We start from the raw sequence: 22,376 nt of genomic DNA on the forward strand, positions 1-22,376 counted from the left end.
GTGCTTTTTCCCATGCTGCCCTGTAAAAATCTGCAAAACTGACTTGTTATCCTCTTTCAAATCCCTCCTTAAAACTCGTCTTTGCCATGCAAAAAACTTGACACAGTTAGGCTGCTGGTGTGCTAAGCTCACAGCCTGACCAATACTGTCTCATTGTTTCCTTGTACTCCCATGTCCGTCAGTCTATACCCATCTGTTATCTCTTGTAAGCTCTTTGGGGCAGGGCCCATCATTTTGGTTTGTGCTTTTACAGCACCTAGCACAACAGGGTCCTGGTCTGTGACTAGAGCTCCTAGAATGCGATGCTAATCCAAACAATAAATAATAATAATAATTCTCCTTTCCTCACCATCGTGAGCGTATGAACCTCTTGTCAGGTTTATGACGGTAATGTGTAGCAAATGAACACACACACATACACCACTTTTTCCCAATGAAAGTCAGACAACAAAACCCCTACACAGCAACTAATACAGTCAGTCCCTTTCTTTACAACAACTGACGTGTGTCTATTGATTTGGTACAGTACACTTTACATTCTGGGGGGATTGCTTTGTGAGAGGTGATGAGAAAATTACTAAAAGGCAATTTGGCCCAAGGAAGAGGTGTTCTTGCCTGCTAGAATTTCCACACAAAATACTCTGATTTGTTGTAAATATGAGATGACCTTGAACATTGTCTTGAAGAGATTACCTCCAATTTGTCATTTCATAGCTATCAATCTGTTGGCAGGCTTCGGAATACATAATCATGAGAATAAAAAGAATGAAGCTATAACGATGACAGCGTTAACAGAAGATGTTAACACCCTATTTGGGCAGACTAATCCTAGGGAAAACGTAGAAATAGTATAAGGATACAGTGGGTCAAAATCTTTAGTCTGAGGCAAACTGCATTCATTTCAAGCAATAAACAATGAGGAGGAAATACATATAAAATGTACTGGCAGGGGAAAATATAGGTATGAAGTAAGACCTGTCATTAATGAAGCAGCTTTGCCAAGCATTGGGGGACAATTGCTGTTTATTATTGGAATTGCCTACTATTGAATACTTACCTACATCAAATAGTTTATGCTGGAGAAAGGCATGCTACTGAAAGAGGGAAAAAGTCACCTGGTGCAAGGAATCATACATGCCTTATAAAATCACTATCGAGTATAATTACAATCGTAATGTTTAAGATATTCTTTCAGGGATTGGGAAGATAATGAACAGAAGAAAGCGATTCACACTGCTGTGATTTATGGATTGTTAGGGCTACAGTTTTGCAGCTCATGGTGTGCCATGTTTGTATGTTGCGTAACCTATTACTGTGCCTGGCTAATTATTTGTATAGTGTAAACTGGAAGGGGGCTGTCTTCAAAGTCAGCTGCTTATAAAGACGACAAAGCTAGATCCAAACCCCTAAAGCTCTTAGTTGTAATTGTTGCTGTGGCATTCATCCTGAAGTATCATTTTTCTGCTCACAGCATAAGTAGTTGCTGCCAATGAGAAACATGCATGACGTGAAAGCTGCATGTGATTTTAAAATGCTACAAGATTAGGGGTTATCCACATACTTACACTGCCCCCATTGCCATAGTACCTGAGCATCACACAAACATTAATAAATGTATCTTCACCTCATTCCGCTGAATTAGAAAAAAACTATGCCCAGTTCTCAGCTACGAAACTGAGGCATGGAGAGATTTAGAGTCTTCCTCAAGGCCACACTGTAATTCTGTGACAGACCTAGAAGGTGATCCCAGATCACTTGAGTCCCAGTCTTAACCACATAACAATCCTTTCTCCCATTCATTTTTATTTGTTACAAAGCATTTTTGGAAATAGGAGAAATCTGGATAATGAACATTGACCAACAGCTTCTGTCAAGTGATTTGGAGGAATAGGAAACTTCCCACTTCTATAGTGACCCTAAAACTGTGCTCCATGTACCTGAGGCATTTTTAAGGAGGACTCACATTTCCTATAAAACAGAACATATAGTAGAGAACAGTGGTCATGCTTAATTCGTGTGACTTGCCTTAGATACTACTATGTTACTTCAGTCTTTGTAGTTTTCTTTATACCCATATTTTCAAACTTTCAAATGCTGCACTCCCATTGTCCCCCATTAGTTCTGTGATGTGGTGTTAAATACACTGAAATAGTTAACAATGTTACCATTTAAACATCACTGACACAAAGTTAACTCCATTGAAATGAATAGTGCAGTTCACATCTGAAAACTATTGTTTCAGGCTCTCAGCAAACTCAGGCAGACATTGTTACATCAGTTAGGTCACATTTTCAAGGTATTTTCACAACCATAACAGTTAGACTTACTATCTCTTAGAGGCAGAATAGACTGTGGAAAACTATTCACTGGTCCTGTCTGTGCCCCTCAGGTTAGTCCCATGGGCATGCCCCACATTTTAGAAAACACTGCCCTATACTAAGTATAGGGACTCCTATACTGAAAATACTTTATCTATCAGAGGCAAAATTGGAAAGCCTTTAAATTTGACCATTGTATGTGTATTTTATACCAAACCATACAGATTTTAGTGAATGTTATAGGTTGCTAAAACACTTTAACTTTAGTCATGCTAATTTTATAGAATAGGATATTCTCTGTCTGTCTAGTTTATTCTTCTTTGATTACTATTGGTACAAAGTGTTCCATTAAAAAAAATATTGATGACCAGAGAAGCGCACTGTGCAACTATCTCTGGCACTAATGAATGAGCTTGAATCCAAGGAGCTATTATTTTAGCCACATTTAAATCCTGATTGCGTTTTATTCTTCCGTCTTAGCAGTACTCACAATGTGATGTTTATTACAGTGTATCTTAAGCTTTCACATGGTGGCATGTCACTTATTTGTCTGTTGAACTGCAAACTGTAAATCATGCGGAAGTTACACTGAGGTAAAATCCCAGTTTCATAAATGATTATTTTTGTTCCCATTTTTGACCCTCAAAATGTAGAAAAGAATCAGACTATAAGTAAAATCAGACTGAGACAGGCTAACATTAGAGTGTTTCAGCTTAGATGCAACTGGCTTGAGTCCTAGTGGCAAGTCATAATGGCCGAAAATCCTAGTGTAACATCAATGCCTTTTTAACACCATTGACCTCAATGGTGTTATACCAAGGCTACTCAGTTTATGTATTATGTTATTTCCAAAGGATACATTGAACTCCAGAGAGTGAAACTCTTTTCCAATCTCACTCTCTGCCATTAATTGTGATTTATGAACATCAGCAGCAGCTAATAATGTGGGTCACCAATGGGGAAGAGTCTTTTATCCATGGTGGAAATCAGGCTAAATTATAATGTGATGCTTTGGAGGTGGAACGACAGGTGTGCTTGAAGAGTTACAAGTGTAGAAATATTTGTCTTTTTAGAGCTCAAGAGTGCAAACTAAGGCCTTGTGTACACTACACAGTTAGGCCAATATTAATGCAGCTTACATCGACCTAATTATGTCAGTGTACATTCTGCAGCCTTGTTCTGCCAATATAAGTGCCCAACTACACCGACATAATAACTCCACCTCCACCAGAGGCATAATGTTTATGTTGGTGTAGTTAGGGCAAGGCTGTTGGCTGGTTTGTCAATTTCATGGCTCCATGCTGGAGCTGGGAAATTGAAAAGAAAGCTGGGCAGCTATAGCCTGGCTGCCCCTGGCTCCCCACTCCCAGCCGGGCTGCTGCACAGGGAGCCAAGAAGCCTGGGAGGCTACCCCCCCTGCTCCTGGCTGGGAGCAGGGAGGCGAGAAGTCCGGGTGGTGCCCCCTGCTCCTGGGGGGAATAGGTCGACTTAGGGTTGTAGTGTACACATGCCCTAAATCTCATGAACAGCAGATTGATTTCCTAGAGGTGAATTTGCTGCACGTGTCCAGATGTTCTTTTCGGTTTGCTACTGGCAAACAGCCTAATTAGTCTAAGCCTCATTTAATATAAAACAACTTGTGGCATGTATAAATAAAAGATAAATATATATTTTTAAATCTCCCTTAGGACTCTCTTCATAATTATAATGATGGCATTTTAAATGACATTAATGCTACATTTAAAAAAAAATTGCATGATTGGACAGAAAGTCTGTCACTTACAACATATATATACATTCCCAGAGTCATTTATTTACAAATTCCAAAAGTGCTATATGTCAATTTCCCAATTTCAACTTTGTGCTTCAGCAGAACAGGAAAGGAGAGCTTAGGAATTTGTCTATTCAAAAAAATATCCTCTACAATTTATTGCTCCTCCTCCTCCTATCATTTTAGGTATAGCATCTTCTGCACAACTCACTTTTGAGCATGTTTTCCCAAGGTTCATATTTGGGAGTGAGAGGGTGAGACCTACAGTCCCACAGTAGCTGTGTAGTTTTGCTGGGGTCTTTAGCATTGTTGACTTGACAGTGTTAGAGTAAATGGCCCATTGTAGTAACAGAGACACCTCTCAAATGACCAAATGTCAAAATGCCTTTGCAAAGAGCAACTTCTATGCTGTGGCTTTTAGCAAGAGCCCTGCAGTGGGGACAGTGCAGACCCATACTACTTCAGCAGGAACACTGGGAGGCCCTGTGATACATAAGGATCCTCCTCTGCTACATAAGGAGTGCAATATCCGCTGCCTTGGTTGGCTGGGCCAGCCAGTTCTGCTGTCTGGTGTGCCCTCTTCCACAGGGCCTCCTAGAACACCTGCTTTGAACCCGTGAGTGTACAGAGAGTGTGACTGTGGCTGGCCTGGTGCAAGGTAAGGGTTCGGTCTCCTTGTCTTGCACAACTGAGCAGGCTAGGGCCCATAATGTATATTTTAGCAATTCTCATTGTCTTGTATCAGATCATGATACAAAATAATCGTGCAATATACAGACCAAATACTGGGTTAGCCATTTTTTATGTTCTTGACTAGTGTAGGAACATCTGGTAAGATGATTTTTGAACAAATTAACATTTTTGGCTCTATAGTTAAATGAGTTAACTAGAAGCTGATATAAAGGGGGACCAACAGCACAGGCTTCTTATCAGATAATATAGATTGCCACAACAGATCAGCGCACACTGGTGAATCTATTGGTCTCTAGTAATAGGTTGTACACTGATATTTCAGAGGACTTTACCACCTCCTCTAATGCTCTTAGCCAAATGGACAATACTGGACTGGACAAAAATGCAATATATAAAGAACAAATATCAGAATTGATCCCTGTCTAGAAATGGATCCAATTTGACTCTTTTGAAGGAGCAGTGAATGCTTCCAAAATAATAGTAAGAGCAGGCTCTGGTGAGAAAATATTCTTTGTAATAAGATTTTTGCTTCCCTTCCTTCTCCTGTGAGAAAATAGTTCTGGAAAAAGTACAGCAAATTTATGTCAAATTCTTCTAAGGGAGACGGGCTATCAGACAGGTACTGTTGCTCTGTTTCCCTTTATATTATATTACAATTAATTTAGTTTCTTCAATATATTAAATATTTTATCAGTGAAACAAATAGTAATTTGATAGGGTGGTAAATTCCAAATATAGGAATAGTCTTTTGTTTAAAAATCTTTCCCATACTATCTTACTTTCAGTGTTACCAGTAAGCATAATGATATGGCATAGGTATATTTTCATATGTATAATGAAGAAGAATACTTAGCATTTATATAAAACTTTACAAAGGCTAACTCATTTGCAGCCCCCTTTGTAGTAATCGTGTAGTCGTTATTCCCTTTCACATGAGGAAAATGGAGACAGACATTGAATAACTTGTCCAAGGTTGCACAGCAAGTCAGAACTGCCTAGCTCCCAAATCCTGTGATCATTCCATTAGACCACACTGCCTTTTATCCCCTGGCATGCTTGGATAGGTACTTCAGAGAGTTTTGAAATGTCCTGAGTTATGCTAGTATAAATCACTCACAGCCCAGATGCCTACAAAAAGTAATAATCCAAATATATAACTGTTTATCTCTTTTCTTCAGAATCTGCTTTATTTCTGCTGAGCCGTGGCTCAGTGATATGCTTGTGTATATCTGAATTAAAAGTAAAATTCATAAAATACATTACTGTCCATGTTCTGTAATGCACAGTTTTGTTTAGAACACAAGAGGATGCAAACTCTCTGTTATCATCTATAACCTGTGGGATTAACTTGGTAGAGAGTGTCGTCTGTTTCAGTAGTCCACTAGCTGGTTTTTCAGAAGATGTATCCATCACTCCTGCTATGCAAATCAAATATACAGTGAAGTTATTTTTTTAAAGCAGAGCTGTTTAGTACTCTGTGCTATATTAAGCCTAAATCTTGTTTTGGTCATGATTGCTCATCTTACCATATGAGGATTTGCTCATATTCTTGTTACACTGAAATCTGTTTCCATACTTTTGACTACTCATCATATGTTTTTAAGACTTGACTATTTTTTTCCAGCTAAGTTTATTGCTTTTCTTTTCATAAAAAATAGTCTGTAAGCTGAGGCACAATGTCAGAAATGCAAAATACAGAACCAGATAGTTCCTTTACAAAATTATTTCCCCTTACCCAGGTTACTGATGGTTAGTCCTAGAAATCATTGATGAAGCAGTAATGCTGACTCTTATTGTGGAGCATTGTTAATGCAGATGACGAATTACAAAGCTATCAGGCCAGGTATGGCTGCCATCCATGGAGCAAGTTGCCCATACCTTAGAGACAAGCAGACAATCTATGTATACTTGGACTTGGCTATGATTCTTTGGCGTTGCACTGCCGAGAACCTAGAAAGAGGTGTAGGGGGCTCTGGAGCCAGTGCAGAGGCACAGGAAATACACATAGATGGTACTTTATGTTCAGCAGATCCCTGATCTGAGCTTGAGGCTCAGATCTGCTGTTGCTTCTTTGCTAGGGAAGAAACTATACACCCTATCTCTCATCGCAGAATCTGAAGGAAATTCTACAAAGAGAAACTTCACAACATTTTCCTCTCTCACAACCTCACCTAGTTAGCAGATCATGATCTAGGCCAGTGTTATCTTCTGCTTCTGTCCTTTTAACATTACTGTGTTAGAAACATCAAGACTATTTATTGGGAAGGGATTAGGGTGAAAATTTATTTTGTTCCTTGACTCCTGTCATCTATGTTATCAAACAGAATTACAGTAATATATAGCTTTTTAGATGTAGAATGTGACTGTCTTTACCAGCCATTCCATAGCACTATGTTGTCTCTGGTTATTTTTCTAACCTGAGGCTGATTTAATTGAGACCTCACCCATGATGCAATGTAGGCTGTATTTGGCATAATAGTTTTACAATAGTATATTGTTGCTTTAATGTATTGCTGTTGTTCAATGAATATGGTTCATGTTGGGAGAGGTGGTCTGTTTGGAAGAACCTTCCTATGTGGGAGTACTGTAATGCTTAATTCCCTTTGCAATTCAGTGAGCTCAGTTAGATTGAAAATAAGTCTGTCAAAACAAAACTGAAGGCTGACTGAAAAAATCATATAAAGGAAATAAGCAAAAAGATACTAATTCCCAGTCGATACTGAGATGACTGCATTATGGACACAAAACTGCCAGCAGTGCTACTCCACTTCTGTTACATTAACAGTGCAATACAACATTTCTCTGCCTCCCTTCATGGGCATAGTATGATCACAGCAGGAAAAAATACATATAAACAAATAATAAAATAAAAGAGGAGGCTGCCCTTTTGAGGAGGGTGCAAAATGGAATGGAAGGGTTAAATCTGATTAAAAATAAGGAAAAAAAGGCCGCATCATCCCTTCCATCCATGGAGAGAGGATTCTCGGATCCAGTGGGTGCTGTCTCAGAGTATAGAAGCTTTGAATGCTTTGCTCTCTGACTTCATCCAGGCCCTGGGAGAGTGTATTTGTTAGGCTGGAGGTCTCTGTATGAAGAGACATGAAAGGCATTTGGTTCCCTGCCCATGTTAATACTATTTTTATAATAAGCAGAATGAATGTGTGTCTCCCCCACCCAGGCTATAGGAACCCAGGGTTTCTTTAAAACTAGCTGAGAGGGAGCCCCTACCACCACTACCACCATTTTGTTGGAACCATGCTGTGGGACCTTCAAGAATCTTGAGGGATTCACCAACTTCGGAGAACAAAGCCAGCCTGCTCGCTCTGTAGAGGCAAAACTTTTCGTAGAGGAGCAAAGACTTGGAAACCCTTCAAGGGGGGCCGTTGAGAGGATTCCAGTTTCCAGCATGGGTTATTTCCATAGGGATGGGACAGTGTAGCCCAAAGTTAGTTATGAATAATGCTACAATTTAGTCATGGAGGTCACATGACTAAAGTCACAATCTGTGACTTCCAAAGACCTCTGTGACTTTAAACCTGGCAGCTGGGATCTGCACGGTCCCGCAGTCTCCTGCAGTGTCAGGAAGCTGTGAGGTACCCCAGCTGCCTAAGGCAGCAGTGCCCCAAACTCCCAGCTGCCATGGGTGGGGGTCCCCCCCCAGCCACTGTGGGTGGCAGGGGGGACCCCTGTACCTCCCTGGCCGCTGGCAGCAGTGGGGGAAGCCCCATGACTCCCTGGCCACCAGCGGCAGCAGAGGGATCTGCATGGCTCCCCACCGGCCACCACTGGTCGCAGGGAGAATTCCAAGGCTCCCCGCACCACAGAGGGCAGGGAGACCCTGCAGCTCCCAGCCACAGGTGGGGCACGGCTGGAGCTCCCAGCCACCCAGCATTTTTATCATGGATATTTTTAGTAAAAATCAGGGACAGGTCATGGGCTTCCATGACTTTTTCTTTATTGCCCATGAGCTGTCCATGACTTTTACCAAAAATATCCATGACAAAATCTTAGCCTTAGTTATGAGAGGTGTGTGTATATGTATTATTATTGAAAAAGCCTGAGAGTAGGAATGTTGCTAAGTGCATTTTCTCTTTTCTGATTTTATGTAAAATAATTGTTTGCTTTTAGACAAATATAGAAGCACAGGTGTGCTTTGCAGGCAGTGATTTAAAAACGAAGACCTTTAAGTGTTCTTGACAAGTATCCCCCACCTGTTGTGCACTGCAGCCCTAATATGCAATCAACCAACTTCCCTGCCACAGATATGACATGAAAAACATTTGAGGGCTATTGACCACTGTGAATTTTTACAACGCATCACAAATGCAGAAACATCTGTGCACATAATGCATATTAAAAAAATCTCTGACAAGACCATAAATCATTGAAATGCTGAAGACTAAAAGATCGGTTTTGCAAACCGTTAAACCAAACTCATAATCTATGAAATTATACATTCCAGTGTAAAATGAAATATTTCACTTCACATTTAGAAAACTAGATGATCACTGTTCCTTTCTTTCACCAAAAACAAAGCACATCAACAAAGATATTTCTGCCAGGGTAAATAAAGTGGCTCTATCCATCATCCTCTTGTCAGAAACAGATAAGTTCCAAGTTAAACCTTATTTTTCTATACAGATTGCCAAATCTAAGGGCCATAGTCAATGCTTGTTCTAAGTCCTAGAGAGATCACTGGTAATTCTGCATGTGTACAAAATGTAGAGTATTCCCCTAACGGTGGTCTTAGTATGACTTATGACTACTGTGCTCATTTAAAATTGTGTCTATGTAAAACACTCCATAAACATTTAATGATATTCCACATATATTTTGTTTGTATTTTCATGAAATACACAATTACTAGATGACGAGAAATTTCATCCATAAAAACATATTGTGACTGTATCTTGTATTTCAGACCTTCTCAGCTACCTAGTGGTGACAAAAGAAAGTGTAACTAGAACACGCAGACTTGAGGGAAACGGTTATCTAGACTGAATCGGTAGTAAAGTGTAACTTCATTTTGCTGCTGTGACCTAAAATCTTAGGGATGAATCAATTTCAAATTAAAAACTAAATGATCCATTTAAAAGTAGTGTACTCATGTTATCATTAGTAACATTTTGCTATTTGCAAAACACATAATGGGTATGGAACAGGGAACAGAAAGTTTTCTTTTGCAAACAATGAGCCCAATTCGACAAATTTGAATAGATAACCTGCAGATTTGCACTCTGGCCTATGATCTCATCTAATCGCACAAGCTAAGCATACTTGGACCTAGTCAGTGGTAAGTGATCCAAAGAAAACCCAACATAATACATGAAGTAGTATTTATGACACAGGGTGGGATGGATCTTTAAGGGAATTGAGCTTACCCCTCCCCCGCATCTGTGACTGATCAGCAGCCTCCAGGTGATGCTGTGAAACCAGTGATCAGAAAATAGCGTGATGATCAGTTGTGTTTCATAAAATCCAGCAAGTAGCTCAGTTACCCTGGACTGCGTCAGGGGGTAAGGAGGACTCTTTCAGGAACCAGTGGAATGAACCCAGTTCATATGGGAGTAAAGATAGATGGTCTGTGTCGTCAGATATTTGGTTGCGCGTGTGTGTGGGTGTGTGTTCACTCCATATGCTGCCCCAGCTCTGCGCAGATAGTCGAGACAGCAGACTTTGAACTGCACAATAAATCCACAGACTCGGTTCATAGCGAAAGCACTTGATCAGATTTATTGTCAACAATGCCTAATACCCTGGCTCAATGGTTACAGCAGGGGTGGGCAAACTATGGCCCGTGGGCCACATCCAGCCTGAGGGACCATCCTCTCTGGCCCCTGAGCTCCTGGCCCAGGAGGCTAGCCCCCAGCCCCTCCCTTGCTGTCCCCCCTCCCCGGCAGCCTCAGCTTGCTCCCTCGCTCCACCACCAGTGCAGTGCTCTGGGTGGCGGGGCTGTGAGCTCCTGGGGCAGCACAGCTGCAGAGCTGGCCTGACCCGGTCTCTGTGCTGCGTGGTGGTGGCGGCGGCAGCATGGCTACAGCTGCGCTGCCAGCCCCTGGTGCTCCAGGCAGCACAGTAAGGGGGCAAGGAGCAGGGGGGTTGGATAGAGGGCAGGGGAGTTCAGGGTGGTGGTCAGGGGGCGGGGATGTGGATGGTGGTCGGGGGGAAACAAGGGGTTGAATGGGGGCAGGAGTCCTGGGGGGGCACTCAGGAAGGAGTGGGGGTTGGATGGGGCAGCAGTGGGCAGTCAGGGGACAGGGAGCGGGGGGGTGTGGATGGGGCAGGGGTCCTAGAGGGGTTGTCAGGGAACAGAGTGGGTTGGATGGGGCAGGAGTCCCAGGGGAGGGGTGGCAGATAAGAGGTTGGGGCTGGGCCACGACCCCTCCCCTAACCAGCCCTCCATATAATTTATGAAACCCAATGCGGCCCTCAGGCCAAAAAGTTTGCCCACCCCTGGGTACTGGTACACTAACACATGTATGCCCGTTGCAGTGGACTAGCTCAGTTAGTGGCAGGACTTTCCAACGTCCCCTAGGCCAGCCAAAGACACTCCCTCTGAGACTTCATTGTATACAAATGATACAAACAAGTTACATATTGTCCTTCTGACATAGTTAGCTACTGCCCCCTGACATGGGTTGTTACCACCTATTACCTTGTACATGTTGGTTCGATCAAAACATCCCTATCCATCATGCTGTCATCCTGAACTTATCTTTAGGATGGGTCAGTGTATTCTTATTATCTTTAGGGAAGTCTGGTCAATAAAAATTCCCTTGAAACTTTTAAGACGAGAAGAGATGTTAGACTAGGTATGTTTGCCAAATTCCAATATATTTGACTACATTCTACCTAAGTTCCATCTGCATTTTCCATCTTATATAGGAACATGGTCCATTTTCTTCTCCAAACTGATATGTAGTAGAGCTGTAAAGTATTTTCTGCTTTTCAGTCCAGATACAATATGCTTTAGTGGTGGGTAAAAGTGGTCCATCTACACTTATGGGGTCAAATTTTGAACCCTGATGCCCATGTATAGCTCCTATAGGAGTCAGTGGAAACCACATGTGTTCAAGAAGAGCATTTGCCACATACTTTGGAAAGCAAACTTTATTTATTCTGTTGCTTATTCCATATCCATTATCTGTTCTGCAACACAGAAAAAGATTCTTAATTGTTAGAGCTGATTAAAATAAAAGACATGAACAAATCACAATAGAGATGGTTGTAGATGAAAATGGGTATTTACAAAAACTATTTTCTTTCCCCTCCACTAAAAGAAAATGTTGAAATAAAACTAAAATATATGAGGTGATATTAGTAGCTATATAGGAATTACAGAAGGGAATTCCACCTTTTTTGTAGATTTAAATAAAAAATCCCCAGTCCCTTTGTTCATAATCCTGGTTACAGAGCTGATTATCTCCACACACTATTTCTGTGTCATGGAATCTTTATGCTCCAGTAGTCTAATCTGAGACTGTGGATGTACACTCAAAATGAAATTGTGGAGTGTTTTTGGGGTCTCTCTCATCCTGGCATAGATTTCAGAGTCCTGAATAAAAAGGAGATCATAGCTTTAGATGATACAACAGGAAAATAAGTTACCCTGTAGCATTCAAAGTAGAAGCACCCTTCTACTTCACAGCATACAATAACAGGTAACAGCCTCGAAATGGACATATATCTTTGATTCTACAAGTTGGTTATAAATATGAGAGAATGAATGGATGTACCATTCATGCAGTGCTTTTCATCTCAAGCCACCTTACAATCACAAAGTGACAAGAATCCTAGAAATGGGCTGATAATTAAAGCAAAGCAAAAGGGACTTCAAGGAATATCACAGTTCTATAAACCTCTGATCAGACTATATTTATTGCTTATTTTAATTAGTCTCTGTTCTACTACTGCTTTTTGTTTAAATGCTATTTTATTGGGGGGGGGGCTGCAGGGGGAGGAGTCTCAGGATCATGTACTGGCAGAAGTTGAACAAAACTATTCTTACTCATTCCTCACGTTTTTAGACCTTCTGTTTAAATTCCAGATAATCCTGTTGACAGCTAGACAAAGTTCAGGATTGTAAGTAATGTGACATGCTGAAGTCATGATAGATTTATACACTGTCCACTGTGGCCAAATGGTCTTTGTCAGCAAAACTTTCTAACAAATGGAGCTGATGACTGTTTTCATAAAGGATAAAGCCCAGCTGACAATTTGGATCTAGAGGCTTTAGTACTTGAGTAAGGACCACTGTGGCTTTTAGCGCCTGGGAAGATGCAAGGGGCATTTTGCCTCTGAACACTCAGGGAAGTGTTATGGCTGTTAGGAGATGCATCTTGTCTTTCCCTAGTTGTTTTAGATAAGAACACAGTCGACCTGAAACTTTGAACCTGAATTTCTAGTTCCATTCCATCCATGCAATTTGTCAGGAGTGAGGATCCACAGCTAGCCTGTTTACCTGCTAGCTTAACCCCCAGGCAGTCTAATGAACGCAGCTGGGCCACAATTGAGTTGCCTGTTTGGCTGAGGGGATCAGCAGTCCTGCTCTTAAGGGCAGCAGCAGGGTGCTGGCTGCTCAAAGCATTTGCCCACGGCTGTGTTAGCTTTTGCTCCTGCCATGTGCCAGTTGCACTCCTGCCTTGTTCCAGTCCTGACCCAGCCTTACTCCTGCCTTCCCTGACTCTAGCTGATTCAGTTCTGACCTTCCGCTCCGATTCCTGACTTCTGAGCCTGGGTTCTGGCCTCTGACATCAAGCTCCTATTTCCGGTTACTGACTCCTGCTCCAACCACTAGGCCTGATTGCCCATGGCCTGGTCTCTGACAGAATCTTTTACAAAAACCACTTGCTCTAGTTTTGCTCACTCCAGCATCTGTCACTCTGTCAAACTGTGGATAAACTTATTAGCAAGAAGGTTTTTGCTAAAATATTCAGGAGTTAACTATTTAACAATATTTTATTTTTTCTCATTAAGTTTCAGAGCCAATATACATTGGGAAGAGTAGGGAATTTCACACCTCTGAGTGCTCTTTGTTTCAGGCAGTTTGCAGATTCAAGAAAGCAACACTTTCATTTGGTTCATGTTTGGTTTTCTCCATTTTAAAAAAATGTTGCACCTTTACTAATCAGTGGCAGATTTGGGGGCCCTCTCTTAATCCCCTCTGAGAAGTTTTGAAACTCTGTTTAAGTTCTTTCTGGACAGCTTTCATTTCTGCAAATGCCTCACCTATATGTTCTATCACAGTTCAATAGAAACAGCAGCTCATGGTTTCCTTCTGTGCGTGCTTCATCCCACTTCTCTGCCACAGGTGTTGTACCTTAGCTGGACAGTATCAGACTTGGGGGTCTTGCATGTCATTTTCCATTGGAGGAGAAATTAGTGATGGAATCAGGTTTCAGAGTACCAGCCGTGTTAGTTTGTATCCTCGAAAAGAACAGGAGTACTTGTGGCACCTTAGAGACTAACAAATTTATTTGAGCATAAGCTTTCGCGGGCTACAGCCCACTTCTTCGGATGCATAGAATGGAACATATATTGAGGAGATATATATACACACATACAGAGAGCATGAAAAGGTGGGAGTTGTCTTAGCAACTCTGAGAGGCCAATTAAGTAAGAAAAAAAGGTTTGAAGTGATAATCAAGATAGCCCAGTACAGACAGCTTGATAAGAAACTGCTGAGCTGGAATTGATATGCAAACTAGATACAGTCAACTTAGGTTTGAATAGGGACTGGGAATGGCTGAGCCATTACAAACATTGAATCTATCTCCCCTTGTAAGTATTCTCACACTTCTTATCAAACTGTCTGTACTGGGCTATCTTGATTATCACTTCAAAAGCTTTTTTCTTACTTAATTGGCCTCTCAGAGTTGGTAAGACAACTCCCACCTTTTCATGCTCTCTGTATGTGTATATATATCTCCTCAATATATGTTCCATTCTGTGCAACCGAAGAAGTGGGCTGTAGCCCACGAAAGCTTATGCTCAAATAAATTTGTTAGTCTCTAAGGTGCCACAAGTCCTCCTGTTCTTTTGACAGAATCAGGTTATCTTCTTAGTGGAGTTTGCCTATTTACAAAATGTACACTACTGCTGTTTCCTTGAACCAAAGGCGTCACAAACTACACATAGGCCATTCCTCTTGCAGAAACCTCTGCTAAAGCACCACCATTTCTTCACCAGAAAACAACTGTCTTGACCCTGGTCGCTCTTGGACTCTCTCTCCAATCTAACTGCTGAGTATATTGTTCACTCTCTCTGTGCATGAGACTAAGGGTATGGCTACACTTACAGTTTGCAGCGCTGGTCATCCAGCTGTGCAGGGCCAGCGCTGGTGTGTGGCCACACTCTCAGCTACCAGCACTGGTGTGTGGCCACATTTGCAGCGCTGTTAGGAGTGATGCATTATGGGCAGCTATCCCAGCATTCAAGTGGCCACAACGTGCTTTTCAAAAGAGGGGGGTGGAGTGGGGTCTAGTGTGACAGGGAGCGGGGGGAAAGAGAGAGTGGATTTTTGGAGCCAACACTGTGTGTTTAGCTTCCTGCATTGAAAAATCAGAACATGTTTCCGACCCCTTAGTCTTAACTCTTAATTGCAAACAGCCTGCAGCCAACACGACTCCCCGCTGTTTCACTCCCTCCCTGCCTGCCTCTCATTTGATTGTTTACAGCCAGGTACAGATGATCACAGCAAACAGGAGCTCTGTTTGTTTTTTAGATAAGCAACGGAGCTCCGATCGGAGCTCGTTCATAACAAAACAAAGAGAGGCTGCATAACAAAACAAAGAGAGTAATTTATAAAAGCATTCTGGGATACATCCTTATACCCTGGAGGCCAATCACAGCGCTGGTGTGTGACCACACTTGATGATCAGCGCTGCAGCACCAGTGCTGGAATCCTTATTGCCCATGCTGAGTGAGGTGTACGGCCAGCGCTGCAGCCAGGGAGTTGCAGCGCTGGAAGTGCCCTGCAGGTGTGGCCACTTACTAATTGCAGCGCTGGTGGAGGCTTTCCAGCGCTGCAACTCGCCAGTGTAGCCATACCCTAAGAGCTGTACTTTGGAAACTCCCAAAGTCCAAACGTCCTTACCTCAGACCACATGGCCTTGGAAGATGAGCCTAGGCAGCAGCCCTTTTTGGTACAGCTGCTTCACCAACGGAGAGTGCTTTAGCCCACACAATCTCCTTAACAAATGTCTGACTGCTTATAAGTCAGTGAACCCTAATTTTCCAGCTATTAGCACCTTTCCCCATAATAATAGCTAAGATCTTTTATCCCCACCCCCCATATACATATATAAATTAAGGAAAGCTATGATCCGAGAGCACAGTTCTTTGCTAAGGGATGGATTCTGTGGCAAATTCCATGGCCGAGGAACCCCAGAGTGCACATATTTCTATTACAGAGTGCCAGTATGATGATAAAAGTATCCTATTTTTTTTATGTGCCATAATCCTACAATACTATTCAGTAGCATGGATTCCCGCACCCACACAGAGTCCAACTGAAGTAAATTGGATTTCACATGGGCAGTCGTACTCAAAATGTGTATTTTTTTTTAAAAAAAAAGTGTGGTAACCAACTTTTCCAATGCCTTAAGGAACCATTAAGGAAAAAGTGCACATACCAATTCTGCAAAGAGGAAAAAGTGCACATACCAATTCTGCAAAGTTGAAAAAGTTCAGTATAATACAGCTTAGTGATTATTAGTGTTTTCCCTTTCCTTTTAATTATTTTCAAATAAGATTTCTGCTAAGCACCCAGTTACAAAACCTGCATGATTTACAGATTATTGAGGTTTAAAGGGAGACTAGAAAATGTACTGACAAGAATAATGCTGAATTGGCAGGCACTAATGACCTAAATAGGTCTTTAATGTTGCTAAGTACATTGATCCTTTGTTTTAAAAATATGTATTATTTTAACGTGTGCATGGATTTGCAAGCAACTAATTAAAGAGATTAATGGAACTTTCTTGTTCAGTTAGTGACTCTCTTATTTTGTTGCTCTCCATTAGATTTACAATAAATGTTAAAGGGTTAGATATCAACATTTCTTAATGCTTCCCCAACTCGGGGTCAAAACCAGCACCATTTCTTTGTGGATGGGTGACGATGCCTGCTCACAGAACATCCGAGGAGGATGGATGTGCTGGAGTCAACAGATATTGTGATAAGAACCATATAAGCATCTGGACAGATAGACAAATAGGGAGCCACATGAATTTAGATGCACCTGCAGAACCCAGGGCAACATGAACAGAGATCCAGAACTAGTATAGTTCATCTTGGGCCATCCCCTTCTCTTATGGCCTCACAACTCCCTCAGCAAATGTGATCACACATTTTCAAGGATACAACACAATGTGTATGGACTACAGCTTTAAAAAGTAACTAAATTAAAGCCTAACTATGAATATGAGTAGTTCTTCTGGGGCTCTGCTTGAACTGAATTAAACAAAATCAAGTAACACAAAGGTGCCACTGTGTGGTTCCTGTATTTCACCTACTAATGGTTTACCAGTCATGACTGTCTCGCTCAGACCATGAGTCAGACAGTTCTTCATTCCCATAGAGACAATTAGCCTATCAGCCTCTAGTGTTGGGTACGTATTTCTAAAGTCCTGTTGCATGGAATAATCCTTCATCTGTCAAATTACCAATATGAGACATATGGATTACTGTTTCCCAGTTGAAGTCTGATACTGGATAGGATTTTTATTATGATGCCATGCTGAAATTACCATCTGATATATTAGTTGTTTGCATTAATGGTTCCTGCCCTGATTTTTTTTTCAGTCTAATTTATAGTTTGAGGTTGAAATTTTCAAAGCAGTCTAGGAGTTTGTACATGTCTGCCATTAATATTAAGGGATGACCTGCCTAAAATCCATAGAGAACTTTGAAAATGTCAACCTACATATATAAATATTGCCAATATGAGAGTAGACAAACCCACCCAGTTTCCTGCAATCATATTATAATAACCCAGCAGAGAAAGCAGTGCAAATATCAAACAAATTACACTTATCAAAAGAAGCATTACATTTTTTCAATCCTATCAAATAAAACAGTGCTCCAGCTCATGGGTGTTGAGGTGGGAATAGTCTCCTAGCAGGGGCAGGCAGGAGGCCCCTTTAGATAAAGGGCCCAAGTGTGGGCCTGTTCTTTAACAAGGTTAGTAAATAGTAGGCAAATAGCAAAACCAGTTCCATTATCCTCTGCAAATCAGCATGTTTTGACTGGGTATCTGGCTAGGAAGCCTGGGAAATTGTCTCTGACTACTTATCAGTGTAAAGGGCACTGGCTGGGGGTGGGAGTTCTACCAGGGCTGCAGGGCCTTAATGGTTTAGAAATAATGATTATAATTAAATAGCTTAAGTGTCTAATTGAATTTCTGTACATCTTTTTTTCCCAGGCAGGCTTAACCCTGAAAATCTCTATACAAATTATCTGTTCTTTAATTCTACAGTTGTGCAGTCCTAGGTACTCATCATTAATGAAGTCCTTTCATATTTCAGAGTATGTAAACTGGTCCAACTAACCGGCAGGGGTGGGGGTGGGGGAGAAGCTCCCTGAATTTATTCAAGGATGTGAACTGAAAGAAAAGTTGATTTATCACTGTCTATTAACACATTCTTTCAGTTCAACAATTGATCCTTTCCCTTCTCTAAACATATATGCCAACATTTTAAAGTTTTAAAGTCCTGAACACCCACAGTCCCCATTGACTTCAACTTTGTAAATGTAGGACTTAATACCTGGCTTTATGTATTTTCATTCAACAGGTGATAATTTTTTCATATGTCAAGTGTTGGGTACAACCAGTTATGTATATTTTAAAAGCCAAAATCACCTTGTTACTCTATTTTTATGTACTGCCTCATACTCTCTTTTCCACCATAAATTCAACCAAGGAAAATTTATAGTGAGATACAGTACTAGATAAAATATAATCTTGTCCTTTAACACCTCTTGCAACATTTCTGTTGGAAGACTGGCCTGAGGTCAAGTGTGCTGAAATACAAAGCAGGTGTGAGAAAATAGGAAAAAAAATATGTCATATCCCAAACTGAATAAATTCAGATTTAGTTAGGATTATATAAGAAAGACTAGGCACACAGATGTCTCTCAAAAAATGAAAAGGGATTTTTTTTTGAAAGTGCAAAACTGAATACTCATGGAACAGACAGAAAATTACTCAAAACTGGTATTACACTCAGACGCTTCATAGAAAACTCAAATTATTTGATTTTGTGTATAGAATCATAGGGTTAGAAGTGACCACAAGGGTCATCTAGTCATGTAAGGTTTGTTCTGTCTAACCATCCAAGACAGATGGCTATCCAGGCTCCTTTTAAAAACCTCCAGTGAAGGAGCTTCCACAACCTCCCTAGGCGTCTGTTCCATTGTTCCTCTGTTCTTACAGTTAGGAACTTTTTCTGAGATTTAATCTAAATCTGCTATGCTGTAGTTTGAGCCCATTGCCTCTTGTCCTCTCATCTGTTGCAAGAAAGAACAACTTTTCTCCATCTTTTTTATGGCAGCCTTTCAAGTATTTGAAGACCACTATCATATCTCTCCTCAATCTCTTTTCCAAACTAAACATGCCAAGTTCCTTCAGCCTTTTCTCATATGGCTTGCATTCCATCTCTGTTTCTCATGTTCCTTGTTTTTTGCCTCTTACCCACCAAGGACCTGATCCTGAAAACAGTATTCATGTGCTTAGCTGTAAGCATGAGACTGACTACTCGAGTATATGCTTACCACTAAGCAAGCGCATAAGTGTTTTTAGGATTGGGGTCTTATTATCCAGCTTAAAATTCTTTACATGACATTAAACCCCCACCATCACAACTGGATAGAAGGAGGGGCCAGATCCTGCAAATCCTCTCTCACGTGAGTAGTCCTCATTCACATTTTTAGGCCTGTTGACTTTACTGGACTTCCCTAAAACTAGTCACGTGCTCAAGGACTCATGGTTAGTAATCCCTAGTATTGGGACTGTTGACACAACTTTTCAGCAAATGCTACACATGCAGTTCATAGTACCAAAAATAAAGGGTCAGGAGAGCTTTTGTAACTCTGCACAGACATGACCATATTAAATACAAACTTAACTTTCTATAGTTGTAAGGGCTCTACTGCCTATGACATTGATACCATGAAGTGATTTTGTGGCACTAAGTACCAGAAAACACAAAATAAATATTTCTTGGAATTGCTTAGTACGGAAGCATGAGATGTCACTGAAGCATACTGTGATGAACTAGAAAATGTGCATGCGCACCACTGCGCTCTTAGACAGAAGCAAAATTGCTCACATGTATGACCGGCATTCTGCTGTTAACAGCTAACAGAGACTCTCCTCTAGCTTAAGCAATAGAGGCCTGTACTTTTGAATGAGGAGAATCTGCTATGAAGCATTGCAACAACTGTGAATTCCCAATAGGACCTGGATTTGGTACAAAATGTAAAAGGTACTGGCAGGGAAATCTTTACAGATAACCAATAAAGCACTAGAACAGGGGATTGACCCATAATACAGCAAGAAACAAACAATGGCATTGGAGCAATCCACTGAATGTGGTGATGCTCAAGACTATATTTCCTCATAGAAAAGAAGTCACTCAGCTAACTGAATTCTGTCATAGACTGAACATTCATAGTGCTTTATAATATAATTCAGTTTATTTATGGTGTAAAGTAAAGCACACACCTTAAGAACTCAAAATTCTCTGTCCTGAATACCTGCGTCAGCACAATTACTGAAGAGTGGCAAATGAGGAGGTTTAAATGACACCCACTGAACTTGTCACCATGTGAACTCTAACTGCTGCTGGGTAAAAAAATTCATACACTTTGCTTTTAAATAGTGATCCTCTGTAATACCTCTCATTTGTTTTTAATTTGATTTTGTTGATGTTATGAATAAATATTCTAGTAAAATTGATTCTACCTTAATAATTAAAGAAAGTCATTAATACTTACAGTGTTTTACGTGGTGTGTCGGTGGGGAATGGAGGGTGGAAACTTTTCATTTGGACTATGGCTTGTTGATAATATAAACTCACTCTAATTCAAAGACTAAGCAGTATGACTTTTGAACACTTTAAATTAAGCCTTCCCTAATTAGGGATCTCATTAAGAGATGTAGAAAAGTTTCAGGTAATGTGTATTCTCGGCATTATGCTTGAATTTGGCACAGTTCCTTAGGTTTAATTTATGCAATAGCTTTTCTGGACAGTTTTTTAATCTTATGGAAAGAATTTTAATATATTGACTTGCAGTTAAGTTGCTACAGTAAATACAACCCGTATGCAAAACACATTACAAGAAAATTGCACTTAAAAAAGCAAAACAAACAAACCTAAGCCATATATGTATGAAAGTAACCAATTAAGAGAATTTAAATAACTGTTCCATGAAGTTTATGGTTCACATATTCAGTTACAGGTATGAGAAAATGTCCTCTTGCACATTCCAATAACAGCCTTAATTCTGACTCGCAAGACATACTTAAACTCTTTAAACATATAGCAAATAATTATATAGTCTCAATACTCAAACATATACATATTATATGATGCATATATTGGACGGGTTTGTTAGTCTGTCCTCTGTTTAGAGATAAGGTTGCACTCCCTGCTCGGCACTGATTCAGCTTCGCCTGCTGGTTTGGGTATGGGGAATCTAGTGTTGCTAGGAACACTCAGTTGCAATTGTGGCTCTATGTAGAAGCACAAAGGGAGGTGGCAAATGTTCCTCTTGTCCTCTGTTATACCTGTTCTCTTGCCTAAGGAGTGAATTGCAGTATTGAAAACAAAAAGTTGACATACCAGAAGACTTTCTGTATAGGCAGTATACACTTTGTAAATTAGGAAGAAGTGACTAGATCTAGCATATAAAGTGCTTTGATCCTTAAAGTGCTTTTGGCAATAAAAATATTACCTTAATTTTGAAGTATATTTTCAGTAATGTATATTTTTTATTTTTTAAAATGACATTGAACACTGGGAATACCATACTGAATGCCACAGGCTATGCGGAAAAGGATTTTAGTAAAGTAGTAGTAATAACAACTCCATTTCTACCTTAATTATTTTTTCTTAACTTTCCTTTTTACTGTCTTATCATCCTGGAGTGCACTTTAAATCAGGACACCAATGACACTTTGTTTCCAATTAACAGTAAAAACCTTCTTTGATCCTTTGACTTCTTTATGAGATGAATTTATATTTTCTAGACTAACATGCATGACAACATAATTCTCTACACTCATTGATATTCAACTTCTTTGCTTTAATGAGGGAAAGGAAGAAGAATATAATGTCATTTGCTTATCTAAAGCAGCAAGGACTTCGCTAATATTCACAGACAAGAAAGTATGTTTAAATAATCTTAAAGCTATGACACAGTTGGCCAAAAGCAGGTCATTCAGAGTTAAGTCTGACACTCACACTTGAATAGGCCTACAGGGTTTTCCAGCACAGCAGGTAGGAAAAATCAGTGCGGCTGGACTCACTGACTTTCTTACTCAATCCTTTAAGGATTAAGATTTGTGGAAGGGCATGAGAATTCGGCCCTTG

At 40.5% G+C, this 22,376-nt stretch overlaps 1 protein-coding gene and 1 long non-coding RNA gene across 13 annotated transcripts in view; one reads left to right on the forward strand and one right to left on the reverse strand.

The window, feature by feature from the left end:
- TENM1 (teneurin transmembrane protein 1) overlaps positions 1-22,376 on the forward strand; it is a 697,978-nt gene that overhangs the window by 137,800 nt on the left and 537,802 nt on the right. The window lies entirely within an intron of this gene.
- The window catches only part of LOC120371617, a 41,593-nt gene continuing 31,231 nt past the window's right edge, over positions 12,015-22,376 (reverse strand). Inside the window, exon 4 of one of the 2 annotated variants that reach the window (XR_005584496.1) lies at positions 12,015-12,337. This is a non-coding gene — a long non-coding RNA (uncharacterized LOC120371617). Of the gene's footprint in view, positions 12,338-21,260; positions 21,584-22,376 lie in introns of those variants that run through there. The other variant, XR_005584495.1, reaches the window with a different exon arrangement.

The sequence above is a fragment of the Mauremys reevesii genome, linkage group 9 (assembly GCF_016161935.1).
Source record: "Mauremys reevesii isolate NIE-2019 linkage group 9, ASM1616193v1, whole genome shotgun sequence".
NCBI classification, from domain to species: domain Eukaryota; kingdom Metazoa; phylum Chordata; order Testudines; family Geoemydidae; genus Mauremys; species Mauremys reevesii.